The sequence below is a fragment of the Meriones unguiculatus genome, chromosome 21 (assembly GCF_030254825.1).
Source record: "Meriones unguiculatus strain TT.TT164.6M chromosome 21, Bangor_MerUng_6.1, whole genome shotgun sequence".
Taxonomy (NCBI): domain Eukaryota; kingdom Metazoa; phylum Chordata; class Mammalia; order Rodentia; family Muridae; genus Meriones; species Meriones unguiculatus.
In genome coordinates this window covers 20,387,558-20,400,497 of record NC_083368.1, presented here as the reverse complement: position 1 = coordinate 20,400,497, position 12,940 = coordinate 20,387,558, and the positions used below count along the sequence as shown (strand labels likewise).

The 12,940-nt window shown below is 38.3% G+C and overlaps 1 protein-coding gene across 10 annotated transcripts in view; it reads left to right on the top strand.

Moving 5' to 3' along the window:
• Positions 1–12,940, top strand: part of Magi2 (membrane associated guanylate kinase, WW and PDZ domain containing 2) — a 1,408,809-nt gene that overhangs the window by 1,161,805 nt on the left and 234,064 nt on the right. The gene's annotated exons all lie outside the window — the stretch shown is intronic.

Here is a 12,940-nt window from a genome sequence, read left to right as displayed (position 1 = left end):
GTTCCAATGCCATCTCACCTTCTGGTGACATCCTCACTATTGAGCAGCTCACCGAGCTGAAAGGAGTTCCATGTATGATTTACTTGGCTCTCTCTGAGCTGTTTTCCCTTTAAGGAAGTAGTACAGTTGATTCACCAAATACTATGCATTTGTGAGCAACACCATACAAAAAGTTCCCGTTACCAAGGGGGAACTAATGTGATAACAAAATAATCACACATTTCTCCTTCTCAGGCCATTGTTATAAAATAGCATGTGAATTTTGGTAATTAAATGTTGACAGTGTATTTTGACTTCTTGCATTGCCTGTTTAAGATCAAGGCAAATATTTCTAATTTAGACCGCCATATATTCCTAATGTTCAATTGAAAAAATCAAATTTTTGCACAATATTTCTAATATTAAGTGGTATAGCTGAAAATTGCTGTATTGTAGCCATTGTTTGGCTCACAGAAAGAAATTTAAACACATTTTCTATAAAATGGCTTCTATTAAATTGTAGCATAGCAGGAAAAAAAATGCTTTGAAATCCTTGCTATTACTGTAATTTGTGCCTTTCTGGAAACATTTTATTGTGTGTGCCCATGTGTTCAGCTGGGCTGTGTTGCTCTCCCTCCCTCCCCCCGCCCCCTTCCACAGCCTCTCTGATCGCTCAGCCCCATAGTGATGGGACTTCGGTCTCCATTTTGCTTGTGAAGCCTTTGCTCTCTCGCTAGTGCAGCGCCATAGAACCCAGAAGTCCTGTTGGGGTTCCCAGGATTCCCACAGCGCTTACTCTTCTTTGAAGTTAAAAGGAGTCCGTGCCGTGTTTGCATGGTGACATTTATTTTGATCATAGGCTACTCGGAAGGGTCTCTGGCCTCATTCAGATCAGCAAAGCTCCTCAAGGTGAGGTGCTCGTGTCAGGACCATGGCTGAAGGTCTTGTTAGTGTTTTTATCTATAAAGCAATGACGCATGTAGTCAAACCTTTTAGTAACTAGCTCAGAAAGCATCCAATGAAAAGTCATTTCCTGTGCTATCTACATGTGTAGTCTCTTCCCAAGAGTCTGGTGGCTCCTATAGAAAACATGAGCTAACACCAGGATGTGCATGTCTAGCCTTAAAATGTCTTGTTAGAAGGATATGGTTAACTGGTTAAACATACTCCATGTGGTGTAATTTAGACACATAACATTTGTCAGTTGCAGGTATATGGTTCGTTAAGTTCCTCAAACACGGTATATCTGCATAATGAGCATCCATTCTCCCGTGTACCCTCAGATCTGGGTGTCACCCATCTCCTCTCCTGCCTTCAGCCTCAAGGAACCGCCAATCTGCTTTGTCTACAGGGTTTCACCTTTTAGTAATATTTTCATGACTAACCTCATATAACACATAGTGTTCTATTTAGCAGAGTGCTACTGAGGCTGTATGAAAAGTTTATTTCTCCTGTTGCCCTTTTGTGTTCACTGGTACAGACCTCTTATTAATCTACTCACAGTAGCTGGTTATTTGAGTTGTTTTCATCTCTGGGCATTGATGAATAATACATTTGTGAACTTTTGGATTCAACTGTTTGCTTATGCAGATATTCTCATTTTGAGGAGTAGATACCCAGAAATGGTATTTTGGGGTTATATTAAAATATATATTTAAACTGTTAATAATTTGTCTAAATGGCTTCCAAAATGGCTAGCCTTTATAGTGCCTAAGCAAAGTCTGAGGGTCCCAGTTTTTGCTACTTGTTTCTCACATTTGGTTTAATAAATCTTTAGTGCAGTCATTCTAGTGTACTTACTGAAACTTTTAAATGTCTTTTATTGTTTTTTGTTTTGGTCTTGTTTTTGTTTTTTTTGTTTGTTTGTTTGTTTTGTTTACTTTTGATTTTTCAAAACAGGGTTTCTCTGTGTAGCCTTGACTGTCCTGGACTCGCTTTATAGACCAGGCTGCCCTTGAACTCACATAGATCCACTTGTCTCTGCCTTCCTGAGTCTTTTTCATGATTTTAACTTACATTTTTTTATATATTTTCATATGTTTATTGACATACATAAACTGTTTTAGTAATATGTATCTTTTTTTTTTTTTTTGGCTTAAGCCCAAACTCTGATACAGGCTTGAAAGTTTCTGTCATCCTAATCTTCAAAAGCTCATTGTATATACAAAATCTGGGTGACTTTTAAAGATAGATGATTTACAAATGCTTCCTCTAGCTCTGTGGCTTATCTGTCCATTTTCTTGCCTTTTGAAGCAGAAGCACAGGAGCTTTGACTGGGCTAAGTTAAATGGCCCAGGCTCAGTTTAACATGGCTCACTCTTTTAGTGTCACAGCTCTGCTTAACCTAACATCACAAAGCTTTTCGTACGTCTTCTTCTAGGGATTCTAAAGTTTTAGTGCCGACGTTCAAGTCTAGGCCAATTTAAATTTAATTTCTATGTAGTATTAGGGACTTAAATTCATTTTCCTTTTTGAACAAATTGTTCTAGTGCTGTTTGCTAAGAAAACAACAAAATCTATCCTTTCTTGTTGACTGGCCTCATTTTTTTTGTCATGAAAATGAACTCACAAAGATGCTCAGGTTTGTTTCCAAACACTCCACTCAGTTTTCTTGGTCTGCGTGTGTATTCTTATGTTGTAACACACTCTCTCGATTACAGCAGCTTTGTGTTAAACATTGAAATCAGTGTGAGTCCTCCAACTTCTTCTTCTTTACAAATTCTTCCGGCTATTCTAGGTCCTTTGCATTTGCAAATAAATAGAGATGTTAGAATTGGCATTTTTTAATATAAAGTTTTTAGAAATTCTTAGAATTTCATATGTGCCTGCGATGTACTTTGATCCTGTTTATCCCCCAGTCCTCCCTAACTTTTCCCCGATCTACTCCACTCCCCTCTCCATCCCAACTTCATGCCCCACCGCCTTTTAATAACCCACCAAATCCAATTTGTGTTACCCATATATGCCAGGATGTAATGCCATCCACTGGAGCATGGTTGACCTTGGAGGCCATACCCTTAGAGAAAATTGACTCCTCCTCTCAAACAGCCATCAGCTGTCCATAGCTCCACTGTTAGCAGTGAAGGCTCATGCTAGAACATTGTCTAGCTTGATTTTGTGCAGATCTTGTATGCACACACAGCTGCTAGGATTTCATGTGTGCAGTTGTCCTGTCCAGAAGGCACTACTTTACTTGGATCCTCTCCAACCTCTGGTTCTGAAAACCTTTCCACCTTTTCTTTTGAAATGGTCTCTGAGACTTGAGGAGAAGGAGAGTGAGGCTAAACAGAGAAACCCTGTCTCAAAAACAATAAAAAAAAAACAAAAATGAAAAACAAAAGGAGGTGATCACAACAGATAATCACAACAAGGTAGTTGTACATGGTCATATAACCTTTTGAAACAAAGGAAGGGTTGCTAGATGGTTATAAACAACTTTTTGAAACAAAGGCATGGTTGCCATTCCTAGAACCGTCTGTACAGAACCATTTGTAGTTAATGTTAGAAGTGGGAGACAGCCGAGTCCTCCAGAAACAGATTTAACCATAAACAGGAATGAATCTAGTTTGTCTTTGCTATAGAATGGCCTCTTAAACCTAAGGTGGAGGCAAGGCTAGTTCTTCAAATCCTCAGACAATGGCTTTGTACTTACTCTACTCAGTAAAAGAGGTTATGCTGGGAGCTGGAGAGATGGCTCAGAGGTTAAGAACACTGACTCTTCCTCCAAAAGTCCTGAGTTCAATTCCCAGCAACCACACGGTGGCTCCAAACCCTCTATAATGAGATCTGGTGCCCTCTTCTGGCGTCCTGGCACACATGCAGGCAGAATATTATATAAAGAATAAATACACAAATCTTAAAAAAAAAAAAGAGGTTATGTTAAGGTTATGGTATTACAGACAGCTTTTGAGCCAACAACCGAACTTCTCACTCTCCAAATGTGATGGATCACCTCATTTGCTTAAATCTCCTCCCCTTACTCTCAGCAAGGGTATAGTCTTCAATGTGCAGACCACAGACTTCTTTTGTTGAGGTTCTTACAAGTTTTATTATTTTTAGATTTATTTTATGTTATCTTTGGGAGAGTTTTGCTCTCGTGTATATGTTTTATGCATCGTGTGTGTGCCTGATACCTGTGGTGTAAGAGGAGGATATCAAATAATGTAGAACTAGAGATTTGGACAGTGTTGATCTGCCGTGTGGATGCTGGGAATCTAGACAAGGACTTCAGCAAGAACAACCACTACTCTTTTTTAATTTTTTCTTTATTATTATTATTAATTATAATTTATTCACTTTATATTCTGGCTGTAGCCCCTCCTCCTGGTCCTACCCTTCCTCCCTGACTCCCCCCTCCCCATATCCCCACCCTAGTCCACTGATATGGGAGGTCCTCCTCCCCTACTATCTGACCCTAGCTTATCAGGTCTCATCAGGCCTGTCTGGATCTTCTTTCTCTGTTACCTAGTTAGGCTACCTCACCAGGGGGAGGTGATCAAAGAGCAAGCAACTGAGTTCATGCCAGTGACTGCCCCTGATCCCCTCTTAAAGACTGTTTTCTTAATGTCATTTTCAAATTATTTGTGGCTAATACATGTAAACATGTGATTTTTGTCATTCTGTAATATTTTCTATATAATTATATTACCCAACAAAATTTCCCCCTTATTCTACATTTGTATGTCCCCGATATCTTTTTCTTGACTTAGTCTTTTATTTTCATTCCTGTGCCTGTAAGAAAACACTCAACAGTGGCTTAGGGAAGGGAATGGTTTATGTCAGCTCACAGTTCTACATCACAGTCCATCACCAACAGAAGTTGACACCTGTTTCCTATTCTATACAGCATCACTTTCAACCAAGGAACTCGCTTCACAACTGAAGAAGTATAACAGGAATCTTGGAAAATAGTGCTTGCTGGCTGAAGGCAGGCCAGCTTATACTCAGCAAGCATTATTACAAAGTTCAGGACCACCTGCCTAGGGATAATAGTACCCACAGTTGCCTGGGCCCTCCCACATCAATTAACTAACAATCAAAGTAAACACACACACACACACACACACAGGTCCAATGGGTAATATGATCTATTCAATTGCTCAGTTGAGGCTCTTCTGCTAGATGACTTTGGCAAATTCAAGGTGTTGGCTAAAACTATCTAGCTAAATTAAGTGCGATGCAAATTTACCTACCTACATTTGTCCTTTTTTGTTGCCGTTGTCAGTTTTAAGGGGAAAGCATTAGTCTTCCACCATTTAGTATCCTGTTAAGATACAGGGTTTTTATATGTCTCTTATCAAGTTGAGAAAAATCCCATCTATTCTTAGTGACTTTTTAGAGATCAGTGGGTCTTCAGCAGCCTCAAATCCTTCCACACCTCCTGAAATGACTGTGCAGTTCCAGCCCTTTGTTCTGTTAGTATGGTGAGTGGTATGGCATGACCTAGTTGCTGTCTAATTTGGTATTCCTGGCACTGCACCACTTGACCGTGGAATATTCTTCTTTGTATGTTGCTGGTTATTTGTTCCTTGGGGACAGGTAGAGCATGTTTTGCCCTTTTCTTGTGATGTTTTGCCCTTTTCTTGTGACGTCTTTGTCTTTGATGTTAGGATTAACAGTAGCCTCGTAAAATGACTTGGGAAATGCCCCCAACCAATATCATCTATTCAGAAAGAGATTGTATTTTTTTCTTACTTAAGCATTTGATAAAATTCACCAATGAAGCCACCTAAGATAGATTTTTTGTTAGATTAATTTCCAGTAAGTAACTCAACTGTCAGAATCACACCGGACTTCTCATCAGAAACTATGAAAACCAGAAGGGCCTGGGGCAGATATCATGCAGGCTCTAAGGGACCACAGATGCCAACCTAGACTACTATACCTTGCAAAGTTTTCAATCAACATAGATGGAGAAAACAAAATATTCCACAACAAAACTAAATTTAAGCAATATATGAACAGCAAACCAGCCTTACAGAAGATACTAGAAGGAAAATTCCGATCCAGCGAAAACAACTACATCCAAGAAAACGTAGGTTATAGATAACTTCCCAACAAAAATCAAAAGAAAATAAGCAATGAATCACAGTAACACCACCAACTCCACAATAATAGGAAATAACATTCAATGGTCATTATTATCTGTCAACATCAATGGACTCAACTCTACAATAAAAAGACACAGACCAACAGAATGGGTACGGAAACAGGATCCAACATTCTGCTGCATCTAAGAAATACACCTATGCAACAAAGATAAACACTACCTCAGAGTAAAAGGCTGGAAAACTGTTTTTCAAGCAAATGAACCCAAAAAACAAGCAGGGGTGGCTATCCTAATATCTAATAAAATAGACTTTCAACCAAAACTAATCAAAAAAGACGTAGAGGGGCACTGCATTCTCATCAAAGGAAAAATCCACCAAGAGGACATCACAGTTCTGAACATCTATGCCCTAAATACAAGAGCACCTACATTAGTAAATGAAACATTATTAAAGCTTAAATTACACATGGACTCCAACACCTTAATAGTGGGAGACTTCAAAACCCCACTATCACCAAGGGACAGATCATCTAGACAGAAGCTAAACAGGAAAATAAAGGCACTTACAAACGTCCTAATTCAAATGGACCTAATAGATGTCTACAGGACTTTTCACCCAAACTCAAAAGAGTATACATTCTTTTCAGCACCTCATGGAACGTTCTCCAAAATATACCATATAATTGGTCACAAAGCAAGCCTCAACAGATACAAGAAGATTGAAATAATCCCCTGTATACTATTTGACCACCATGGACTAAAGCTGGACCTCAACAACAATGGAAATAGCAAAAAGCCTACACGCACATGGAAACTGAACAACTTACTTCTCAATGACTGCTGGGTTAAGGATGAAATAAAGGAAGAAATTAAAGACTTCCTAGAATTCAATGAAAATGAAGGCACAACATACCCAAATTTATGGGACACAATGAAAGCAGTACTTAGAGGAAAACTCATAGCACTAAGTGTCTTTAAGAAGAAATTTGTAAAATCTCATACAAACAACTTAATGGCACAACTAAAAGCCCTAGGAAAAAAAGAAGCAGAAACACCCAAGAGGAGCAGACGGCTGGAAATAATCAAGCTCAGGGCTGAAATCAACCAATTAGAAACAAATAAAACAATTCAAAGAATCAATGAAACCAAGAGCTGGTTCTTTGAGAAAATTTACAAGATAGACAAACCCTTAGCCAAACTAACTAAAAGACAGAGATAGACTATCCAAATCAGCAAAATCAGAAATGAAAATGAAAATAACTACAGACAATGAGCGAATCCAATCATTAGGTCATACTACAAAAGCCTATATGCCACAAAGTTTGAAAATCTAAAAGAAATGGAGAATTTTCTTGCTAGATTCCATCTACCAAAATTAAGTCAAGACCAGGTAGAAAGATTAAATAGCCCTATATCCCCCAAGGAAATTGAAGCAGCCATCAACAGCCTCCCTTCCAAAAAAAAGTCCAGGGCCAGATGGTTTCAGTGAAGAATTCTACCAGACCTTCAAAGAAGTGCTAATGCCAATTCTCTCCAAATTATTCCACAAAATAGAAACAGAAGGAACATTACTAAACTCATTCTATGAAGCCACAGTCACCTTAATACCTAAACCACACAAAGATCCAACAAAAAAAAAGAGAACTTCAGACCGATCTCTCTTATGAACATTGATGCAAAGATACTCAATAAAATACTTGCAAACAGAATCCAAGAACACATCAAAGATATCATCCACCATGACCAAATAGGCTTCATCCCAGGCATGCAAGGGTGGTTCAATATATGGAAATCCATCAATGTGATCCACCATATAAACAAACTGAAGGAGAAAAACCACATGGTCATCTCCTTAGATGCCGAAAAAGTATTTGACAAAGTCCAACACCCATTCATGTTTAAAGTCTTGGAGAGATCAGGGATACAAGGCACATACCTAATCATAGTAAAGGCAATATATAGCAAGCTGATAGCCAACATCAAACTAAATGGAGAAAAACTTAAATCAATCCCACTGAAAGCAGGAACATGGCAAGGCTGTCCATTGTCTCCATAACTCTTCAAAATAGTACTTGAAGTCCTAGCTAGAGCAATAAGACAAGTAAGGGAGATCAAGGGAATACAAATCGGAAAGGAAGAAGTAAAAGTTTCACTATTTGCAGATGATATGATAGTATACCCGAGTGACCCCAAAAACTCAACGAGAGAACTCCTTCAGCTGATAAACACCTTCAGCAAAGTGGCTGGATACAAAATTAACTAAAAAAAAAAATCAGAAGCCCTCCTGTATACCCAATACAAAAGGGCTGAGAAAGAAGAAATCAGGGAAACAACACCTTTCACAATAGCCACTAATAACATAAAGTACCTTGGGGTGACTCTAACCAAGCAGGTGAAATACCTGGATGAAAAAAAACTTCAAGTCTCTGAAGAAAGAAATCAAAGAAGACATCAGAAGATGGAAAGATCTCCCATGCTCATGGATCGGTAGAATTAACTGAGTGAAAATAACCATCCTGCCAAAAGCAATCTACAGATTCAATGCAATTCCCATCAAAATACCAACACAATTCTTTACAGACCTTGAAAGAAAAATTCTCAGCTTCATATGGAGAAACAAAAAACCCAGAATTTCATCCTGTATAACAACAGATCCTCTGGAGGTATCTCCATCCCTGATCTCAAGTTCTACAACAGAGTGATAGTAATAAAAACTGTTTGGTATTGGCATAGAAACAGAAAGGTGCATTAATGTAACCGAATAGAAGACCCAGAAATAAACCCACACACCTATGAATACTTGATTTTTGACAAAGAAGCCAAAACCATACAATGGAAAAAAGACAGCATCTTAAACAAATGGTGCTGGTCCAATTGGATGTCTACATGCAGAAAAATGAAAATAGATCCATATTTATCACCCTTCACAAAACTAAAGTCCAAGTGGATCAAAGACCTCAATATAAAACCAGATACTCAAAATCGATTAGAAGAAAAAGTGGAGACGACCCTTGAACTCATTGGCACAGGAGACAACTTCCTGAACAGAAGACCATCAGCACGGGCCCTAAGAGCAACAATCAATAAATGGGACCTCATGAAACTGAAAAGCTTCTGTAAAGCAAAGGACACTGTCTTCAGATCAAAACAACAGCCTACATATTGAGAAAGGATCTTCACCAACCCAACATCTGACAGAGGGCTGATATCTGGAATATATAAAGAACTAAAGAAGTTAAAGGGCAATAATTCAAGCAACCCAATTAAAAAATGGGGTATGGAGCTAAACAGAGAATTCTCTGTAGAAGAATATAGAATGGCAGAGAAACACATAAGGAGATGTTCAACATCCCTAGCCATCAGAGAGATGCAAATCAAAACGACCCTGTGATTCTACCTTACACCCATCAGAATGGCTAAGATCAAAAACTCAAGAGACGATGCATGCTGGAGAGGCTGTGGAGAAAGGGGAACCCTCCTCCATTGCTGGTGGGAATGTAAACTGGTACAACCATTTTAGAAGTCAATCTAGCACTTACTCAGACAATTAGGAAGAGTGCTACCTCAAGATCCAGCTATACCACTCCTAGGCATATATCCAAAAGACGTTCAAGTACACAAAAAAGACATCTGCTCAACCATGTTTATAGCAGCTTTATTCATAATAGCCAGAACCAGGAAACAACCCAGATGTCCATCAACAGAGGAATGGATACAGAAATTGTGGTACTTTTACACAATGGAATACTACTCAGCAATTAAAAACAAGAAAATCATGAATTTTGCAGGCAAATGATAGAATCCAGAAAAAATCATCCTGAGTGAGATATCCCAGGAGCAGAAGAGACACATGGTATATACTCACTTATAAGTTGGTACTAGACCTATAAGATAGGATAAACATACTAAAATATGTACACCTAAAGAAAATAAACAAGAAAGAGGTCCAGGGTAAGATGATCAATCCTCATCTAGAAAGACAAAAGGGATGGACATTGGAAATAGGAGAAAACAAGTAACAGGACAGTAACCTACTATAGAAGGCACATGAAGGACTCTACCTAGCAATGCATCAAAGCAGATGCTGAGACCCAAAGCTAAACCTTTGGCAGAGTGTAGGGAATCATTCATATTAAGGAAGGAGGAATTAGTATAATCTAGAGGGGACAGGGAGCCCCACAAGGTCCAAATATATCTCAGCACAAGGGTCTTGTATGAGACTGTTTATCCAACCAAGGGCTATTCATGGACATTACCTACAACCCCTGCTCAGACATAGCCCATGGTAGCTCAGTATCCAAGTGGGTTCCCTAGTAAGGGGGACAGGAATTGTTTCTGACATGAACTCATGAGCTTCTCTTCCCTCCCTGAGGGAGGAGCAGCCTTGCTAGGCCAAAAATAAGGACATTGCAACCATCCTGAAGATACCTGATAAGCTAGGGCCAGACGGAAGGAGAGAAGCCCCCTCTCAGTGGACTTGGAAGGGGGCAGGGAGGAGATGAGGGAGGGAGGAGAGGATTGGGAGGGAAAGAGGGAGAGGACTACAGCTGGGATACAAGTGAATGTATAAAATTGTTCAAAAATAAAAAATATTTTTAAAAAATTCCAGTAAGTAACTCAACTTCTTTTTTTTTTTAACTTGGATCTATTCAAATTGTCCATCTCTTCACAAACTAGTTCTGATAATTTCTCTATCTTTTGGCATTATACCATTCATATAAGTATTTGAATTTATTACTATAAATTTTTAGATAAACATTGCAGGATAATTTTTAAGAATTGTTTTTGGATAGATTGAGTCTCTTTTCCTGTGGTTTGTTTCAGTATCTTTTACTGTCCCCTTTGCCATCTCATTTTTCAGCCTCGTGCTTGATTTACTTCCTCTTACATCTTCCCGAGGTATGTCCTCAGACCAGTGACTCTTATTTTTCTCTTTATAATAAAAGCATTTCAGCTATAAATTTACTCTGAACATTTCTTTAGCCGAACTCCATAAATTTTGAAATACCATGTTTTCCCTTTTCACTCAGTTCAAGATGTTTTATTCTTCTTGCAATTTTTATCAGAATTGTTCTTTCTCAAACATTTCAAAATAGATGTTTTTGTTATTGATTTCTCATAGTTTTCTTTTGGATAAGTTTTTTATATGGTTTCAGCCCTTTAAGTGTGCTGAGCTTTATGTAATAGATTCTCCTTTTTTAAACTAAATGTACTTTGAAATGTTATATGATATCTGGAAGTACTTCTTATATTTCGTCCTTTAGTTGGACACCCACTAATGACTACTTTTGCTTTCCTTTTTTTCTGCATCTTTCCCATCAGTCTCTGCACAGCAGTGTACAGTGATAATACATGTAATACATAGTCATTCTTTTTTTTCAATGCCACGGTTAGAGTTTTCACTTTATTATTTTACTTACTAAAATGCTTTTGTAGTTGCTTATTTATTTATGTGCTTACTCTGTTGTTGATTATTAATATTTAATAATGATTTATCGTTTAGTTAAACAGTGGTTATTCCTAAACCAGCTCTACACCCAAATCACCACACAGAGACTAGGATTTATTTAAGTAACCTAGAGCACAATGCTATAGTTACTTACAGTAACTACAGTTACTCCATCCTAAACCTCCAAGCCTGCATAGTTTCCTCCCATTCAGATGTTCCACTTTTATACCTGCTTTTATTCTTATCTTAGGTCTGATTTTTCTCTCCTCGTGGTTCCAAGTCCTCTCCTGCCAAACTCTGCTCCCCGACTCCCCCACTGGCTTCCTTCTCTTCCCCTCTGGACCAGCATGCCCCTCCCCCCCCCCAATTCTCTCCATTGCTCACCATTGGCTGATTGTTTTATTGACAATATAGAGAACAAATGGTGGAATGTTTACACAAACCTGAAACAGGTGATGCTTAGAATAAGCATCACAATGCAATGTCTGGATTGAAACCAGATAGTGGGGTGGAGAAATCAGCATTTGAATGCACAAGGGTAAATTGTATACATTCCACAAAAACATTATGCTGACATTACTCTTATGTTTACCGCACAGCATCCACCTACCACACACACCTGTAGATGTCAGAGGAAATCCTGGGGGTCATTTCTCTTGGCAGCAAATGACTTTACCTACTGATTCATCTAGCCAACTCTTATTTCTTCTTCTTTCTTTTTATAGAGGACGCAAAGGACAAAATACTAAATTAGTAATATCCCTTTTCTCATGGCTTTGACATTCTGTCAGAAGGAAAGTATAAAATAAATGATTTTTGCTGCTCTTTCATGACTATGACATATATATCTAATCTCCTTGAGCTCTTTCTTGAAATTAATTTTATAATGAGTCTCTTCACAATGTGTCCTTTTTTTTTTCTGTATCTTTTGCATTCTGTTCCCTAGGCTTTGGAAGCATACATTCATGCCACACACAAATAACAAATATCTTACTTTCTATTCTTTGAGGGGGTTGGGTATTCTATTGTTCTGCTCTCCCTCACTCAAACTTGGGGGTTTTAATGGTTGTTTGCAGCCCAGGCTGGCCCTAAACACTCTTTATTCCTTCCTTATCTTCTAAAGTGCTGAGATTATAGGTATGTGCCACCATGCCAACCACCTTCTGTTTTCTTGTTTACATATTTCTGATTTGTCTTCACAGTCAGTAAAATAGATTGTTAATTTCATCAACAACACTAACAGTTTAGACTATGGGAAAACACTGTTAATGAAAGTCACATTCTACATTATTAAACACAATATTGGCTTTTCCTTTCAGGGTATTATTTACTACTTTAAGGAAATACACTCAATTCCTACTTCATTAAAAATGGTTTTTAGAAATTGATAAGATCCAGCTAGATAACTCAATAGGCAAGATGCTTGCCACCAAGCATGATGACCTGAGTTCAACTGTGTTCAT